Raw genomic sequence first — 18,182 nt, 5'->3', positions numbered from 1 at the left:
AAAGGGAAGGGGGCTGCAGAGAGGGGGAGCGGGAGAGAAAGCGAGGACAGGAGGCGGAAAGTGAAGGAGAACGAGGAGGGGAAAAAGAGGAAAAGTGAAAGGAAAAAGAAGCAAGGGAAAAAAACGGGCAAAATCGAGAAAAAGGCAAGAAAAGAATCGAAAAGAAGGCCTAGCTACCTCATAGTGTTCTAAACAAGCTAACAAAAAAGTAATTAAAGTAGAAAGGAAACTAAGCGGGAATTCTAAACGGACAAAAAAGTGAAGAAAAAGTAAAGAACCACACCTAATTAACACATAGCAATTAAAGCTAAAACCAAAGCTTTACAAAGGTTAAAGGTGAAAGAGTATGTGGTAAAAGTGAAGAAATGGCAACAGAAAACAGAAGTAACAAGCAATAGCAGATGCTAAAGTAGAATAACTGAAGGTGGATACAAACACACTTTTTTTATAGGCTACCCTGCGGCCCTCGCTCCCTCCTAGCACCAAGGCCATGTGCCAGGGCCTGGTGTGAGGCCCCTATGTCCCACAGCTTGTCCCCACAGCCTGTCCCCACAGCTTGTCACCCCAGCCTGTCCCCACAGGCTGCAGGCAGGGGTCCCTGCCCTCCTGGCCGGCAGCCGAGGGCCCCAATGTCCCCTGTGGGTCACTCTGTGGTGTGGCCATGCCTACGGGACACGTCTCCCTCCTGTAGGGACACCCCCAGCAAGGCCACTGAGTCCTCCCCTCCTGGCCGTCCCAGACCTGTGCTGGCTGTGACACTGAGGAGGGAGCAGAACAGTGGCAGGCAGCCGCGATACTTTCTAAGAGTTGGCGTTTTCAAGTAGCTAGAAGCTAAAATTGCAGTGAGCTGGTCTGCTTCTGCCAGGGAAGGGAAAGAGGGAGGAGAGAAAAGGAGCAGCTGAAATAGTTATTGCTGAGAAAATTATGATGCTGAATACAGGAAGTTACAGAAACCAAAAATAAAAGCACAAAGAGATGAACAACTAGTTGGCCTGAAGGAGGAAAAGAGAAAGAAGGAGAGCTGACAAAGTATGTAAAATAAAATTGTGTCTGTTTATAGCTCTGTGTTCTGTGATTCAGCGCTGACCTGGAAAGGCTGTAACCCCAGCTGTGCAAGAAAGCACTTGCAAAGTTGCAAGGAAAAAACATTTTGGCTAGAAAAATCTATTTTGATTTGGCTTAGAGGAGAAGTCATTCAGGGAGAGAAACAGATCTTCATGAAACTGGGAAGGGCAACATGCAGTCTGTTTTATGTGTTTCAGATGTGCCCATCGCATAGGAATCTGGCCACCCGGGGAAGGCAGGAGTGGAGGGTGTGCCGGACTGGGAATTGAACGGAAAGGAAGTGAACAAAACCAGGCATCTGTAAGTAAGCAACTGTTCTGTGCTGCTGGAAACCGCAGAGCCAGACCTGGCTGCGAAGGCAGGAGCTATTCTTAAGATCAGAAATTGGTTTCAGGCAGCGAGGGGTCCATAGCAGCAGTAAAACTGAAGCTCCTCTACCAGAAAGTGTTTGTTTTCTGGAAGAGCAAAGCACTCACGTCTTGATTGCAGAGAGTGGGAGGCAGAAATTCCCAACTGGAGGGTCTGATACAAAAGTGAGCTATTCAAACTAAAATTAAATATGCGGTGGGGTACCGCATATATTTTTTAAATAAAACATCATAATGAGAAGCACCAGGTGTGAACCCTGCATCCCCATGAATCTTTCCAAATGAGTGCTATTTCTAATGTAATAATTGACTGTCCTGGTTTTGGTGTAAAGAGTTTAACTTTGAAACCAACAGCATGCAGTACATATTTACTGAACATATACCAGCAATTTTGAAATTAACAGTATGTTGTTTACTGAACATGTATCAGCAGATACTTATGTTAATACAAGGGAGGTTCTCTTAAGACATGTAAATTTATATAGCATCTACTCTTCATTGTGTGCTTCCAATTTGATGTCCTTTTTCATTTATCTGCATATATAATACCATGCTAGATAACACAGGATCAGGCCCTGATCCTGACTCAGAAATTAAAGAATGCCAAAGGATAGTAAAGATTGCTGTTGAGCTCATTGCTGTTTCAGTTGCATGTGCATGTGTGTGCCCTACACTTACACTCTCATACATTAATATAAAAGGAGATACACAATATACATGTTATGTAAACCTACCAAAATATATCCTTTCCCTCTGCTCCCTGCCAAGCAGCAGACAGATAAGAATATATAGACTCAGATCTCTACTACTGCTTTATTTATCCAGCACAATCCAGAAAGACTGTTTTGATGACAGAGGTTTCAAAAATAGGAAGCTATTGAAAACCACAGTGTCCATTGAGATGTATGCAGTAGTTTTGCTATTTTTTATGTCAAGAATATTAAAAAATAATAATAATGAAAAAACACTTTTTTTTTTCTTTTTTGAGTGTCTTCTAATAAGATAAAAAAACTTACCACAGCACAATGTTCTGAAGTCTGTGGAAATGATCATCTAAAAGCTAATCAGCAAATTTGTGGCTGTTAACCCTTCAGGGCAGCATCTCTGGCTAACCAACTTTTGTGTGATCTGATGCCATGCTGTACCCCACTACAGCAAAGGACTGTCAGTCTACCCAGCAGCCTGCACAAGGCAAAGTCCACAGTGACAGCACTGATCTCTGTAGGACACACTGATCAGGGCTAGAGGAATTAGAAGGATTTGCATGCTGGAAAGTACTTTTTGGGTGGAGCTGCATATGTGGCAGTCAAATAGCAAGGCCAAATATTCCTTGCAGCCAGATGCTCCCAAAGACTGGGAGTTGAATCCCAGGAGCTCAACCAGAAACCCAAACAACCTACCTAGAAAAAACAGCCCCCGCATCCGTTACCAGACTACCAGTTGCCACCAGTAGCTTCCAGCCTGCCTGCTTCTGACCTGAGTAGAGTCAACAGCTTCTGTTTGCATAAAGAGTTGGTGCACATCAACATTTATACAACTGCTTATCCATTTATGGTATTAGTTCTGGGTAACGCTGCTACGGGCAACTGGAGAACAGGACTTAGAAAGTCCTCTCATTCCTCTCCTTCCGTGGTACAGCATCTTTCCCTGTCCCCAAAAAGGTAAAAAGCTCCTACACATTTCTTCCTAATGAAGCCAGCTTTCAAAGGCAGTATCTCAAACAACTTTTCCTCTGCTGAACTTCCTGGGCCTCTGACCTAATAAATGTGCCTCTTGCCTGTGGAATACTATTGCCCCTCTCTTGTCACTTGTGTTTTAATTACATCAGATTTAAAAAAGGAGGATGAGAAAGTATTTCTTTAATTTAGATGGTTGTACATGGAATGATCACTCTGCAAACAAACAAACAAAAACAAACAAAGCAAAACAACAACAACAAAATACAACTAACCAAAGCCAAAACCAAAAAAAAAAAAGAGCTGTATTTAGGAGAGAACAGTGAGAACAGTGCAGAAAATAATATTAAAATCTGTGCATTTGTGTCATATGATAACCTATGAAAATCTTGTACAGTTTTCTGCTAATTGAAAAACTATTTTTGTGCCATAACTTATCAAAATTATGACAATGTCAAAACCTAATTTTAAAGGATTTATCCTAGCTTTGTCAGTGAGGCTTCTGCATTTAATGTGAGCTGCACAGCAGCATACTCACAGCATAGTAGGTGAACATTGAAAATCACAAATGTTATCATGTTCCCATTAACTACAGCTCATTGCAAAGCAGCACTAACAGAAGAGCAAACTTCAAACACACCTGCAGAGAAAACATGCCAAATAGAGAACTTCGGGTACAGAAGGGACTCCACCACAGAGCTGACATTAATGCACAGCAGCCCTTCCTATTACTCTCAAGCCGATGACTTTACCTTCCCAATCAAAAACCCTTTGGAGATAACAACATTGTGACTTGTACTTGAGCCTTGTACTTCTAGCAGGGGGTTTTCTTGCTCATCAACAGATATTTTCTTCGCTTTTACGTCCATATGTTTATAACAATAGCATTACCTGCAGAAAGTGTCAACAGCTATCTACCCATAAATCTCCACCCCATCTCTTCTGCTCACCACATTAAACAGATACTTTGCCTGAGCAGCCATACTCCCTCTTTTACAGCCAGCACTTTGGCAATCTGGTTTTTCTGGCTAGGTTGAGCGCATCCCATGGCAGTGAGCACAAAGGGAATGCTGGAAAAGGATTTTCTACCTCCAGCATCTCCCCAGACTGGGAAGAGTCTTTGGAGATGGTATGTTCTTCCTCTCTCTGCTCCCCCCAGCAATGACTTTGAAACTGGAACATCTGAACAGGGAACAAAAGTTGTTTATTAATTTTTGCACCTTGCAACATCAGTGCTTGCAATACCCAGGCCTTCACAGAAAACACAACAAAACAGATCAGGGCTTAAAAGATTTGCAGGAGCAGAAAAAGACTTCATTCCTACCTAGGTTCTGCTGCTAAGTTTAATATTAAAACATGTCTCTGATCTTAGCAGAGTGCCTGCTGAGTCTTCAAAATACCAGCCCTGGAAACATTTAAATAATGGAATAGAAAAGCAGACAATTGCAACTTTTACCATAAGTGTAGCCAAAAGCCAAGTGATTCTTTTTTGACACATACATAAGTCTGGTTTAGTTGAGTTAATCCCATGTGGCCATGGAAAAATAATGAGTAAAATTGAAGGGTGAGGTGACAAGCATCCAGCAACTGATTTGGATTAAGAGAGATCATGACAAAGTTTTTAAGCAATACCTTTTGGTTTTGGTGGTGGTGGTGTTTTGTTGTTGTTGTTTGTTGTTGTTGATGATGTTTTTGTTTGCATTAACTCCACCTGATGGTCTTTTTCTTCATGGATGCTTACTCTATTTGGCGGCTTGCTTTTTTATCTGGCTGCTGAGAAGAATTATTTTTAAACATTAAAGAATATTTAACTTTTAGCAAAAAAGGAACACAAAGAGAAATGGCATTTCTTTGTTGTAGTTTTGGATTTCCTGTTTCAGTGGAAGTGGCTTACCTTTTTAGCATGTTATGAAATCATCCTTTTGCACAGTAAGCTTAAGATGAAACTGCACACTCTGAATTTGTATGTGTCCTGTGTTTCTTTAACAATCTGAATGAATCTTTAGCACAAGTTCCAAGGTTTTGAGTTTTTAGTTGTGTTTGAATGGTCTATTTTTGCTAGGAGTCCTTACATTTGGTTCTCTTAAAGTTTCATAATTAAAAAATAAATAAATAAATAGGCCTGGTGTTACTGTTTTAGAGACTGTTCTTTTTCAGTCTACACAGAAACATGGTAGGTTACTTCCAGAATTAATAAAAAGGAATTACAACACTTCATCCTAATACCAGCCGCCTTTTTTACCCAAATTTCTACAGGGCTGCCTGTAGCTCTGTCCTGCTGCATATTCAAACTCAGATTAGACAAGGTCTCCTGAAATAGTAGAAACAGGTTTGAGATATAAGACAAAAAAAAGTCACGTGGATGCATCCACTCCTCTGCATCTTGTCTGTTTACAGTGGGGAATGTCTTTCTGTGTGTGTTGGTTTGGCTCTGACTCTTGCTGGGATCTCTACATGCTCCTGGAACAACAACAAAATAATAAAAGCAGTGCTTTAACATTCAGAGAAGTGCTTAAAACCCCAAAGTAAGTGGTGAATGATACTCTTTCATAGCACTTTAAGAAAGGGTTTCTGACACCTGCATTGTGGCTTTTTAATGGAAACTGTGTCTCGGTGCAGTAGTTCTACTGACAGCGTTAATGTATTCAATCTTCTCAAAAGCCACTTTCTGTTGGCACTGTGCCAATGTAAGATTATTTTTCAAATAATGTTTGACGGATCTGGCTACTCAGATAATACTTTTGCAACACTTCTGCAATTTATTGCAGAAAAGCTTAGTTTGGAGGAACAGTTTAAAAGATAACCAGTTATAATTTGGGAAATGTTTTTAAGCAAATAAAAACTAATCCAGGTGGAAGGGATTCTAAAATTAAAGAGTGGTGTTTTGTTTTGGTTTTAATCTTTAAACATGCAAAGCAGGTGAGTTTCCTAAAAGTGCCAGAGTTTTGTTTCCTGCCTAAAAAGCCTGTGGTTTTGGTGCTCACATGACATTCTGTCATGACATTTTGGTGCTCACATGACATGACAGCTTGTCAGAGGGAAGCTGAAGATGAGACCTTCTCCAGCAGTGCTATCTCTACTATCCTGTGCGTGACCAGAAAGAAACAAGTTTTCAAAGTACAGCTAAGAGGATGGTATAAAGAGCAAAATTTCACATTAATCCGGATTTGGGAGCATATCTGGAATTAAAAGAGCTTGCGTGGAAAGGATGGGCTCACAGTGGGCTAAGCTGCTGGCATTTAAAGTCATGAAGATTGTGATTAAGCTATAAATCGAAGAGCAGCCTGTGTGGGGAACAAACAGTCCAGTATGCCATGAACAAAGCCATAGAAATTCTGCCTTTTTGACTGTAGAAGAGACTGGAGAGCAGAAACAGGGAACAGAGAACAAAGACAGTGCCTTTCAAATGGGAGGTGAGGAAGGAAATGAAACCTCCAAGTAAACATACTCTTACACAAATGCTAAAAATCTAATGAATAAACTGAGGGAAATCAAATGTCTAGTCTTGCAGGAAGACAGTGACATACTAAATGTATTGGACATCACAGTACCAGGACATAATATACATACAGAATATGTAAGAATCACCTCTGCTAGTCATAGGGCAGGGAAATTTGCTAGTGAGCTGTTATAATCAAATCAAATGAACAAAGCAGGAACCCAGCAAGTGACACAGGCTCTGCGTGGATTGAAATGCCAGCTTAAAGCAGCTTAATAGCAATGAATCTGCGGAAACTGTGCTTTGGGTAACCGCCGTTGACTCCACCAGTACCATTTCACAGAGCAGCTGGATGAGGAAACCACAGAAGAGATGCAGACCTTCATTTGGTCGTCATTAACGTGCAAGATCTTATTCTAGATCTTCAGCTTATAGTAGCTGCTCCTGGGTTTATATTCCAAATTCCTATGGGCTTGACAAAGGTCAAGCATTCGCAGCAGCTACGCTCAGTTTTAAAAGGAACTGAGACATAGAAATAAGAAAGTTTGTGAAAAGGAAACAAAAAGGAGCAGCTAGATCCAGTAAGAACACAAAACACAGCATCGGTGCGTGGTGAAGTCTTCAGAAGTTCTGAGAGGAAGCAGACACAAAATAATGTCACCACGAGGGAGGTTATCAGAAACAAAAAGCTGAACACATCTTCATATTACAACAACAACAACAAAACCAGGAAGGATCATAGAATCACAGAATCATCTAGGTTGCAAAAGACCTTCTAGATCACCTAGTCCAACCTCTGACCTAACACTAGCAAGTCCTCCAAAACATAACACAAAACATAAGAAAACACACTGAAAGAGCAATAAAAACTGTGAACAATCAGGAATTAGAGCTAAGAAGAGCTCTGACCAAGCAGACGACCAGATTATTGGACCAAAAGACAACTGCAGAGAAAAAGAGAAGAGAGGCCAAAAACTTTGCAGAGAAGCTAAATGAAGCATTTAGGTTTATTTACTGGAATAAGCAGGTGACTCCCATAACTGAACCCTCCTTTCTGGGGGAGTCAGCAGAGCCTGCCTGAAACAGGACTGACTGGGAAGAGCTGTCATCCAAAACACGCAGAGCAACAAATCCCCAGGACTGTGTGCGGGGCACCTGAGCTTCCTCAGGGAGGGCAGTTAAGAAGGAGCAGATCTGCTAAAGACAGCAAAACCAAACCAAAACAAAACAAACAGATTTCTCTGAGCCTGGGGACTGCAGGGTAGCAGTGTGACACCAATCTCTATAATTATTCCAGAGAGAAAAAGGGGAGGCAGGGTGGGTAATACTAAAGGCCAGCAAACCTGACATCTGCTTCAGGCAAAGCAGTAGAAAGTGCAATAAAGGCTAGAATTAGCATGCACCTGGATAAATATGATCTGTTTGGGTGGTGCCAACACATCATCTCTAAACTTAGTATTTACCTTCTAGGCTTCCTGAGGGTTTTTTGATGAGGTCAGCAAGCATGTGGGCAAAAGCGATCCAGTTGATATGGTCCACCAGTGATTTCTTGATCTGGATGAAAGCTCCTATTTGTGAACAAATTAGCAGATGCTCCTAAATGGAATTTGCTCTTCCCTGCTTTCTGTTGATCTGAGGGGGGGTTGCTGTAACAAAATTATTTGTACCTTACTTTTATCATTACTGCGAGTGAGACTGAAATATCTTTTGTTATTACCCACAGCTTACATGAATCTGAGGCTTGAACAAGAACTACCTGTCTGTGACTCAACACTCACACAACGAGATAAAGTTTGTGGGTGGACAGTGCATACAAATGAGTTTATAGAACTTCTGTCTGTGCTTGACACCACGGATAAATCAGGGAGAGACTATGGGAGTATTGCTATCAGCTTTTCATCACTGCACAAGTACTGCTGGTGAGCTGGTTTTGTGTACTTGATGCAGAATATGAGAGGGAGAATTTGGAAGAAGATAATATAGAACAGCACAGATCCCTTATGACTCAGATCTGCAGTGCTCTGCACATGCACTAACTGTGAATAAGAATTTAGACTAAACTTAAAAGTAGGCTTTAAGCTATAAAGCCTAATTATTCTGTATTTGGTCACTCCAGAGGCCACCTTTGATTTCTATTGTAGAAACCTTCAGTCATGTCCAAGCTCAGCCTGTTTCTGGCTTTGATTTCAAAGCCCTTTTTTTTTATTAAAAAAAAAAAAAAAAAAAAAAACTTTCCAAACACATTTCAGTACTGACTTACCTTCCTTTGCTAAGGCTTTCAAGTAGTAAGTCTGCTCTTTATGGTGTCTTATAGAAGACTGACCTGACCTTGGAACACTTGAGTAATTTTATTTCTATTTTTCAGTGTCAAAAAAAAAAAAAAAAGAAAAAGAAAAGTAATGCCATATAATCACTAAAATAACTAAACAGTACTATTATCACTTTCTGATTTGTATATGTCTTCATTATTAATATGCCTAAATAAATTACAAAATTCTTTAAAAAAGAAAAAATAGTGAGAATGAATAAAGAGTTATAGTAACAAAGAAAATGCAGTTGTATATAGTGAACTATTTAATTCATGCTAAATTAAATAGCCTTAGTTCTTTATGGAGATTTTTTTTTTTTGCAAGTAATATGCCTATAGTACTAAAACATCAGTTGTTACCTATGTCCTACATTTCACTCTGAAGTCCGTAAGTTTCTTAAAGTTTGTGCATATTTCACAGGGTTTGGCCACACAGAATAACCTGGGGCTGGATAGGCAGCATTTAAATAGGCAGTATTTAAATGCCTCAGTGTGGACCTGTGCCCCATAGTTAGGTCCCATTGCCATGCATGACTTTGCAAACATCAGAAATCTCTTTACAGCCAGTGGACCTGGAAGAATTAGATGCTGTTGTAATGAATGCAAGTAACTAAGTCAAAGAACCACAGGATCTGTAGAGGTCATCTAGTGCAACCCCTTGCTTAAAAATAAATAAACAAACAAACAAATAAATAAATAAATTTATTCTGTTTAAAAAGGACTTCCTGTATGTTGGTTTGTGCCTGTTTGCCTGTTGTATCTTGTACCTTCATTGGAGGCCACTCAGAAGAGTCTGGCTGCATCTAAGTTACTCACCCTGACTTTAGTTATTTGGGTAAATTGATAAGATCTCCCTGAGCCTTCTTTCCTCCGGGCTGAACAGTCTCTCTGAGCCACTCCTCATATGACAAATGTTCCAGTCCCTTAATCATCTCTGTGGTTTTTGCTGGGCTTGCTCCACCAAATCCCTATCTTTCTTGTATTGTGGAGTCCAGAGCTGGATCCAGCACTCCAGATGCATCTCACTAATGCTAGGCAGGGGGGAACCATCAACTCCCTCGACTTGCTGGCAACTCTTCTTCTAATGTAGCCCACGATGCTGTTGGCCTTCTTTGCCACAAGGCACATTGCTACTTCATGTTCAGACTGGTGTTCACTAGGACTACCAGGTCATTTTCTGTAAAGTTACTTCCCAGCCATTTGGTCGCCAGCTTAGGCAGTTACCTGCATTCATTGTTTCGGTGGGGCCTTACTCCCTGTTGTAAGATTTAGCATTTCCCTTTGTTAAGCTCTGTGAGATTCCTCTTGGCTGATTTCTCTGGCTTATTGAGATCCACCTGAATGGTAGGACAACCACCTGGTGTACCAGCCACTCCCAGTGTTCAGCTGTCTGCAAACTTGCTGAGGGAGCACTCGGACCCATCATCAAGGACCATTAATGAACATGTTAAGAGGCATTGACCCCAATGTTGACCTTCTACCATTGATTATAATCTTTCAGGGCTGGCATTTCAACCAGTTTTCAATCTACCTCCCTGTCCACTTGTCTAGTCATCATTTTGTTAATGAAGATGTTATGGCAGCTGGTGTTGAAAGCCCTGCTAAATCAACATGATTAGCATCCACTGCTCTCTGCTTGTCCACCAAGCTGATCATTTCATCACAGAAGGCTATCAGGTCTGTCAGGAATGGTTTTCCCTTCATAAATCAACACTGTTGCCTCCCAATCATTTTCAGGTCCTTAATATATTTGGAACTTGTTTGTGGAATTATTTGCTCCATCACCTTCCCAGGTATCGAGGTGATGCTGACTGGCTTGTAGTTGCCCACATCCTCATTCTTCTCTCATTGATGGGAGTCATGACATTTGCTTTCTTCTAGTCCTCAGGAGACTTCTCTGATCACTGTGGCCTTTCAAAGATACTTGAGAGTGGTCTCACCATAACATCTGTCCTTTGTACTTCTGGATGCAGCCTGTCACATCTCAGGGACTTGCTTATGTCCAATTTCTTTAAATGTTCTGATCTTTTCTATTGAGGATGAATCTTCATTGCTCCCAGGGGCCTGGGATTTGCGAAATCAAATCTTATCAGTAAAGACATAAGTGAAGAATACACAGGTCTTTTCTGTCTTTTGTTACCACCACACCATTCAGCAGCACGCCCACATTTTCCCTAGCACTGCTTTTGCTCCTGATACCCCTGTACAAGTCCTGACAGTGCAGTTATTCAGATCCTCACTTCTCCCTAAACTTTGTCAACAGATTGGTCCACTAGGGAAGCTCCCAGAAGGAGAAAGAGAAGATGCTGCTGTCCCCTTTTTAGCAAACACATGGGCAGTTTGGATACCTTTGCTATGGGAGACAAATGTAATCCCTTTATCTAAGAGGAATCTGAACACTGCATCAATCCAAGTGAATTTAGTAACTACTAGACTAAAGCAAGTTCTCGTTGGAGCAGATCCACTTTATTCAAAGCATAAAACTATTTATTAGAGCACAAAGACAAATATAGGTCTTCCTCTTCCCCACAGATGAGTACTGTTACTACTGGAGCACTGTCTCATATTCTTGTTGTGACCTGTTGAATATTTACTTGTTGGTATAAAGTCCAATGGCTAGACTATGTTCCCCCTTATGAACCTAGCCCTTGATGTAATAATCTGAAGTCTTCAGAAAGACAAAGTGCTAAAAGTATATTAATTTTAACTCTAACTCAGGCATGAATGCTGAATGCAATTCTAATCCTACCTCAAAAATAGAATGATCCAGCCACTAACTTCAGAAATGACTCCCTACAGCAACAATAACCATATTTGTTAAACCTAGCATTTATCTTTAACCTTTATTCTCACACACTTTTATAACCACAAGCACTGCCAGAGAGGACATGGCAGACATAGCAAAGCAGGAACGAGCAAAAGGCAAGCTGAGAGTCAGGAATTTAAAAGCAAAATTTAGTGGAGAGATCAAGTCAGAGTGTACTTTATTCATCCAGCAAAACATGTTTAAACAGAAACACTGGGCACAAAAAGAAAGCATGAACAAACATAGTGCTAGACATCACTTTGAATTGAAGTTGACTTCATTCAGTTTAGTTTTATAAACAATACCATGGATTTTGAAAAATTGTTAATGCTGTAATATAACACCGTAACAACGCTGTAATGTAAAAAATTGTGGACAGTAATCTTGCATTTTAACTCAGTATGTTACTGAAAATACAGTTAGTTTATCCACTTCATTACACTGTCACTTTAGCTCCTTCCTCTTACTGTTATTAGCCTAAACTGAGAATAAAAGTTACTTTGAGTTTAGTTCTAAAAAAAAGAACTTTGGAAATCAAATCTTACCAAACATTTTTTGGCAGAACATGTGTCTGTCTGTCCTTAGGAGCAGGCTGGACACACTGATGGACTCAGGTGCTTCAAACTGTTACTGCAAGGGGGGGTTCCACTTGGTGATAATGTGGTGGTTTTGCAACTTACATGGTACAATCATTTCCCCTAGAAGATCTCCACAAACCATTTTTTTTTTTTTTCCTTTTTGAATATGTGGAATACCCAAAGAAAAAAAGAGGTGAGTTTGCCAAGGTGATGTGTTAGTAGCAAAGCCAGGAAACAGAGCCTGGACCTCCCCAGCTCCCAGCAGCAGGCAAACTCTTCTGAGTACCTGCCACCAAGCAGCACAACAGCAAAATGCGTGGCTTTCCCTTTCTCTTTGCCAAGTTTTTTTCTGTGAAATAGACAGCTAAAGACTGGTTGATGCTTAGAGTCAATGGCTGACCACTGCTCTCATGTCATTCGGCCACTTGCTTGTTACTGCTATCGCAACTACCTAAGCAAACAAAGAGCAGTGAGTGACCACACATGTTCAGCAGTCCACCTGCTGGATTTGGTTGGTTGCTGGTTTGTTCTGTTTTCACAAGAGCAGGATTAAAGCAGCAGGACCCACAGTCTAAGGTATCTGCGACAAATGGCACCTTACCAGCAGGAGTCAGGGCTGGGCCCCTTCTGCACAAATTCCTGTCAAAACGTGTTGATTTCCCCTATGATCTTCAAATTTATGGTAACACATTAAGAACCTCATTCTTGGTCACTCTGGGATGCTTGAGCCTAATGCTTCCTGTCACAAATACTGTAAGCGATCACTTTACATAAGCAGTTCTAATTTCAATCAGTCGTGGGACAGGCAGAGCATCTTGGAAAGGGAACACTTTGTAATTACTTCAGTTCATCAGTCATAATAGCTGTCAGAGTACACACACAGACAAGTTATATCAAAGCGACTAGAGTTGCAAATAATCAGAGAATGGGCAAGCTTAGGAGGTACTTTGCTAATTACTCTATTGCCTGCTGGATCATACTTTCGCTAAGCCTGTAATACCACCTACAGCATTACCAAGTCAAAAATATGCATAGCTCTGATATTAAATTAATTGGTAAGCAACTTGGCTTTAAACAGCTTGCCAAACAATAATGAGATTTTTCTCTAACAATCAGATACCTAAAATGACTACACGCTGAATTACGGGGAACAAAACAAAAATCAGCTCAGTATCCCACATGATCTATTTGTTTTAAACAATAACACATTCTGTTGCATCTATTTTGGCACTTACTTGCTAACAGCAGATGTCTCTGTGCTGCAACCAATGTATCAAGCAAGGAAGGATCTCCAGCATGTTAAGCAAATGGTGAAAATTGTTTCTAAATTTCTTTCCTTACTCCATCCTTGTTTTTGTACCAGGGTATTTGTTTCTTTAATTCTTTTTTTTTTTTTTTTTTTTTTTTTTTCTTTCCTGCGTCCATGCCATGCTGTAATTATAGCCAAGACTGGCCACAAGTTAAACATAGAACTGCACAGGAATTTGGTGTCATGCCCAAATTTAACTCTTCCTTTCTCCTGTCCCTAAAACACCTGCAATGGGATAGAATACCTGCACGTGCTATATGGCCACCTCTGGTGAGGTTGGAGAGGAAGCATTGGAGTGAGAAGCAGTTGGAGTGAGATAGAAATATATCATAGCAGAGCCTGCTGCCCAAAGACAGTTGTGCTTTTTGGGTTTGTTTTACATTACTGCATTAGGTATCTAAATATTTATCACAATGTCTTCAAAATAACCTTTTCTAAAGCAGAGTACAGAGTTTGATATTCCTCTATTCTTTATACCTGTGAGGCCCCGACCCCCCTTCTTTATTACTGCAAGGTGACCAAGAGTCTCACAGTAGTCTTTTCCCCTTGTATGATTTATGTCACCAGAAATGTCTAACTTCTACTAATTCCCTGAAGTCATTCCTTAATATCAGGCTTATTTCAACCTGAGGGCTGCTGAAACAGTACAGGGAGAAAACGAAGGCTGAGTTGTTTTCCATTGTGAGGCATTCAGTCATAGATCACGAATTGTCTCCTCCCTTTCTGCTAAAAATACAAGCCATCCCGTATTTCTTTTCCAGAGATACCTAAATTATTTGTATATTTTCCCAGCATGCTTCTTATGCACATTTCAAGTTTACTCTTTTCCTTAGAGGGTTAATATTTAACAAAGTGACTTCCCCAGCTGGTTTTGTTCGAAGTGCCGTCATCCCCCTGAATTCAGTCAACATCTATCAGAAACAAAGACGTTAAACAAAACATATTATGCTCCAGTATTCTCTTGTGAAGTTTTGGCCTCCGGCCAGAAAATTTTGTTATTTTCTATGTGAGCTTTATTTTCCTTTCCCCGAGCAGCAGTTAATACGGATCAAAAGATCCATTGCTTTAAAACGCAGGCGTAAAAATAATAAACATGAGCCCTGACACAGCACCGCACCTTAGCTTGAGTCTTGTGCCTGTTGTGGGTGTCCTTGTCTTTGGCAACACTCTCTGAGGTGGGCTTGCTAAAGCTCCAGTGTTTTTTGACTTCCCATGAAGTTTCTTTCTCTCCAGAGTGAGACAGAAAGCCATGGAGCAGTGCTAGGGCTCTGGTGGGTTTCCCTTACCTCTCGGGTTTTGCAAGAAGGTGCATGGGTCTCTAGGGGCAAGACAGCTACAGCTCACTGATAAAGCCCTGAAAAAGGCACCCCAGCAGAAAGGAGTTTGGCAGAGCAACACTTGCCCCAGGAAGGTGGGGATCTCCTCAGGCCATTCCTGCACAGGATGCCCTGTACCACTTATACCGCTTCCAGAAAGTTTGAGGAATAGCCATGTCAGAATTTATTGTCTTCTCTCCTACTTTCTTTTTATTATTTTTTTTTTTTTAGTATTTTTACATTGATTGTCAGACATTCTGGCACCTGGGTCTGTGCCTTCTCTGGAAAAAAAAAAAAAATCAAACAAAGTAAAAGAAACAACAGCAAAAAAAGGTTTCTTTTTCGTACGTATCCTTTTATTCATGTGCTCTTCATTCTGAGCCTTCGCTTGATTAAGCCCTTCGCTTCCAATGAGGGAAGTGCCGCTCACTTCCTCCATCCTGCACGTGGGTTTTCAGTGCACGGGGCAGGCTGAGCGCCCATGGCCTGCTGGCTGCTGCAGCAGATCGATTGGATGATTCAGCTGTGCTCATTTCAGACCTGGCTCTTTCTACCCTGAGGCTAACCGCAAATGTAACCAGAGGTGTTCCCAACATCCCAGCTGCATGGGATTTGTGTCCGCAGAGATCCTAAATTCTGCCTGCTGAGCACTGGCAGGGAGCAGAAAGCTTGGGCTAGAAGGCAGTGGGATGAGGCATCAGCAATCACACACCAGTATTTTATTTTTTTTAAATTAATCTTGACCCAGACTGAGCTGAAAGGGACATCCAGCAGTGTTTTGAATCTATTCCCCAGCAGCGGTGCTGGATTGATTTGTTTATTTCTAAATAAAGGTTATCAAATGTAGCACTGCACACTGCTGGCGCAAGTGACCCTACCACTTCTGGTGGCTGCTTGTTGTTCAGTCCAGCTCTTCTCATGGATATCACATATTTCCTGCTGTGGTTTCAGCCAGTTGCTTCTTGTTCTAGTTATCTCTACTAGTCAGAGCAGTCTTCACACTTCTGCTTTCACCAGGGATCAGTTCATGTGAAAGTGCCTTCTTTCCCCCGCGTTGGGCTTGGCTTTGTGCTAGACCTGAGCAAGTGGAAGAGCAGCTGAGACCCACTCTACAGCCTTCCATCCAGGCAAGAATGAAGCAAAATTAGATGTAGATAGCAATACTTTAAATCATTGACCCGTACGCATTCTGGAGGGACATGGGGGGATAGATGGTATAGGAGAGGAGGGAGAGAGGAGCCCACATTGCCTTTCCTCCCATCATCTGCACCTGAAGTGTGCCTGTGACAGGTGGGGTGTGTGCTCCAGAGGGGCTCTGCCCCTGGGTCAGGGCACCCCAGGAGCAAATGGTGGTAAATCCAGTGCCTCTGCAGCCTTCCTGGGCATGGTGCGGGGCAAAGAGCTACTCCACTGTTTATTCTACAAGTATTTTAGGAGAAAGGTAGCTAATGTTTCTCTAAGTATTATATTAATCGTTCTTTCCATCTGGAAAGCCTCCAGGATTCTCTGATGCATTCCCACATTTAACTGAAAAGTACCTCATGGTTTTTACATCCACATGGTCCCATATGTACAGCTTCATCTTTGGTACTTGCTTTTAAAACAATTTTTAAAGTAATTCAGTTTGCCTCTCAACATCCCACAGGACTAACAGGACATGATATGCAGCAGCAGGGACATTACCTTCTCTCAGATCTATTCAGAAGGAATCGTTCTGATATCTCTGAGTTTTAAACACTAGAAAATACATTTAGGTCACCTCAGCATTTAGGTAGGTATGAGGTTTCAGATACATAATAGGGAAACGTGCTAGCATCAGGAGAAACTTCCCAAAAGAAAGGAGTACAGCCAAAGCAGAATTATGCGCAGCCTGTGCAAGGACCATAACAAAGTAAGCTGCACATGACTCAGAATATTGTTTTACTTTATGTTGAACGTTTGTGCACACCCAGCTCATTGGCAGCATCCAGCGTTAGGGATCCTGGTTACATACCTGAGTGAACATGGAAGCATCAAGCTCTGGGATGCAATCTCCAACCAAGCATCAGTGAAGCCACGCAGCCCAAAGCTGCTGATTAGGTTGAGTCTGTCTTTCCTATAGCTTTTATCAGCTCTGCGCATGCCTGCTCTTGGCTTCCAGCACGGACTTTTCAGGGGCTTCTCACCTACAACGCACACAAAGTTTATGGCAGGAGGAAGTGGCAGAGCAGCTTTCATCAGGCTATTATCAGTTTCAAAGTCCTAAGATCATGCTTTAGAACAAACGGCCTGAATAAATAGCTTCACAAAAGGAAGGTACATGTGCGTGTGTGTGTGTGTGCAGAGTAAGTGGAACCTTTTCATTTCTTAATATGAACATCCACATGTGAAAAACCTGAAAAGGTAGAGGGAGGGTTTTAATTTCCAGATGACTGTGTCTCTGTGGTCTGAGATGCCTGCATTTGCCAGAGCAATTGCCTTCTGTTGGCTAACCCAGTTGTGGATGGCCTGGTGTAGCCAGGGGCTGGCCTCCCTGGGGAAAGCAGGCAGGTAGGTGGCCCTGTGTGGGCCTGATTCAGGGAATATCTTCTGTATTTCCCTCTGCTAGCATGCAGAGAAGCCTAACTTTTAGCCCAAGATTAATCTTGCATCTACAGGTTTAGCTGCTGTTCTACTAAAAGTAAGGTTTGAAGCATTTATTTCTGAGAACCAGAGTGGAGTTTTATCCTGTAGGCTGAGAAAAGAGCAACAACCCAGCCTACAGAAGCAAGCATCAGAAATACAGGAAATAGCAGTAGAAGCGTTTTCACTAGTATCTAAGTCTACGCTTCTGGAAACAATTGCAGTTCAGAACCAGGTTATAAATTACCGCAGTGCTACTTGCAAGCACTCCAGCACGCTGAGTCTAGCCGGTTGCCTCAGACACCCGTATTTGCTTTGTCACTGAAGGATCAAGGAGAGGAGAGCTGCAGCACAAGGAAACTTTTATAAAAAAGATTATAAAAACAGGGATGGAAATGGGACTTTATTAAAAATTTTCCTCAATGCTCTTCTTAATAGTTCAGTTTCTAAAATCAGAATCCAAATCACTGTCATGTTGTATAAAGATAAGGGGTATGGAAAGGGATCAGCAACTCCTAAGGTGTGAGCAACTTGGAGAATTAGTTGAGAAATGGAAGAAAAAAATCTGCTTGCAACAGTGCAGTGGTTACTTATGCAATGGATTTAAAGTGTCTGTTTATACTTTCATTTTCCTTTTCCTACATAAGCTAGTAAGTAAAATCCTGCATCAAAACAGTCAAGCAGTAAAGCATTAAAACAAATCCGTTTATTGTAAA

At 41.4% G+C, this 18,182-nt stretch overlaps 2 long non-coding RNA genes across 2 annotated transcripts; one reads left to right on the top strand and one right to left on the bottom strand.

Annotated features, from left to right (window-relative positions):
- Positions 1-34: 34 nt before the first annotated feature.
- Positions 35-8,975, top strand: LOC311438858. Its single transcript, XR_014694392.1, has 3 exons — positions 35-1,029; positions 1,263-1,365; positions 8,272-8,975. It is a non-coding gene; the product is annotated as an uncharacterized lncRNA (long non-coding RNA).
- Positions 4,293-17,017, bottom strand: LOC311438857. The gene is made up of 3 exons (XR_014694391.1): positions 16,859-17,017; positions 8,012-8,116; positions 4,293-5,569 (listed from the first exon to the last, which is right to left on the bottom strand). It is a non-coding gene; the product is annotated as an uncharacterized lncRNA (long non-coding RNA).
- Between the last annotated feature and the right edge of the window lie 1,165 nt (positions 17,018-18,182).

The sequence above is a fragment of the Aythya ferina genome (genome assembly GCF_964211825.1).
Source record: "Aythya ferina genome assembly, chromosome: 6".
In the NCBI taxonomy this organism is placed as follows: Eukaryota; Metazoa; Chordata; class Aves; order Anseriformes; family Anatidae; genus Aythya; species Aythya ferina.
Note: the sequence above shows the minus strand (reverse complement) of the source record. Positions and strands in the feature narration are given on the sequence as shown.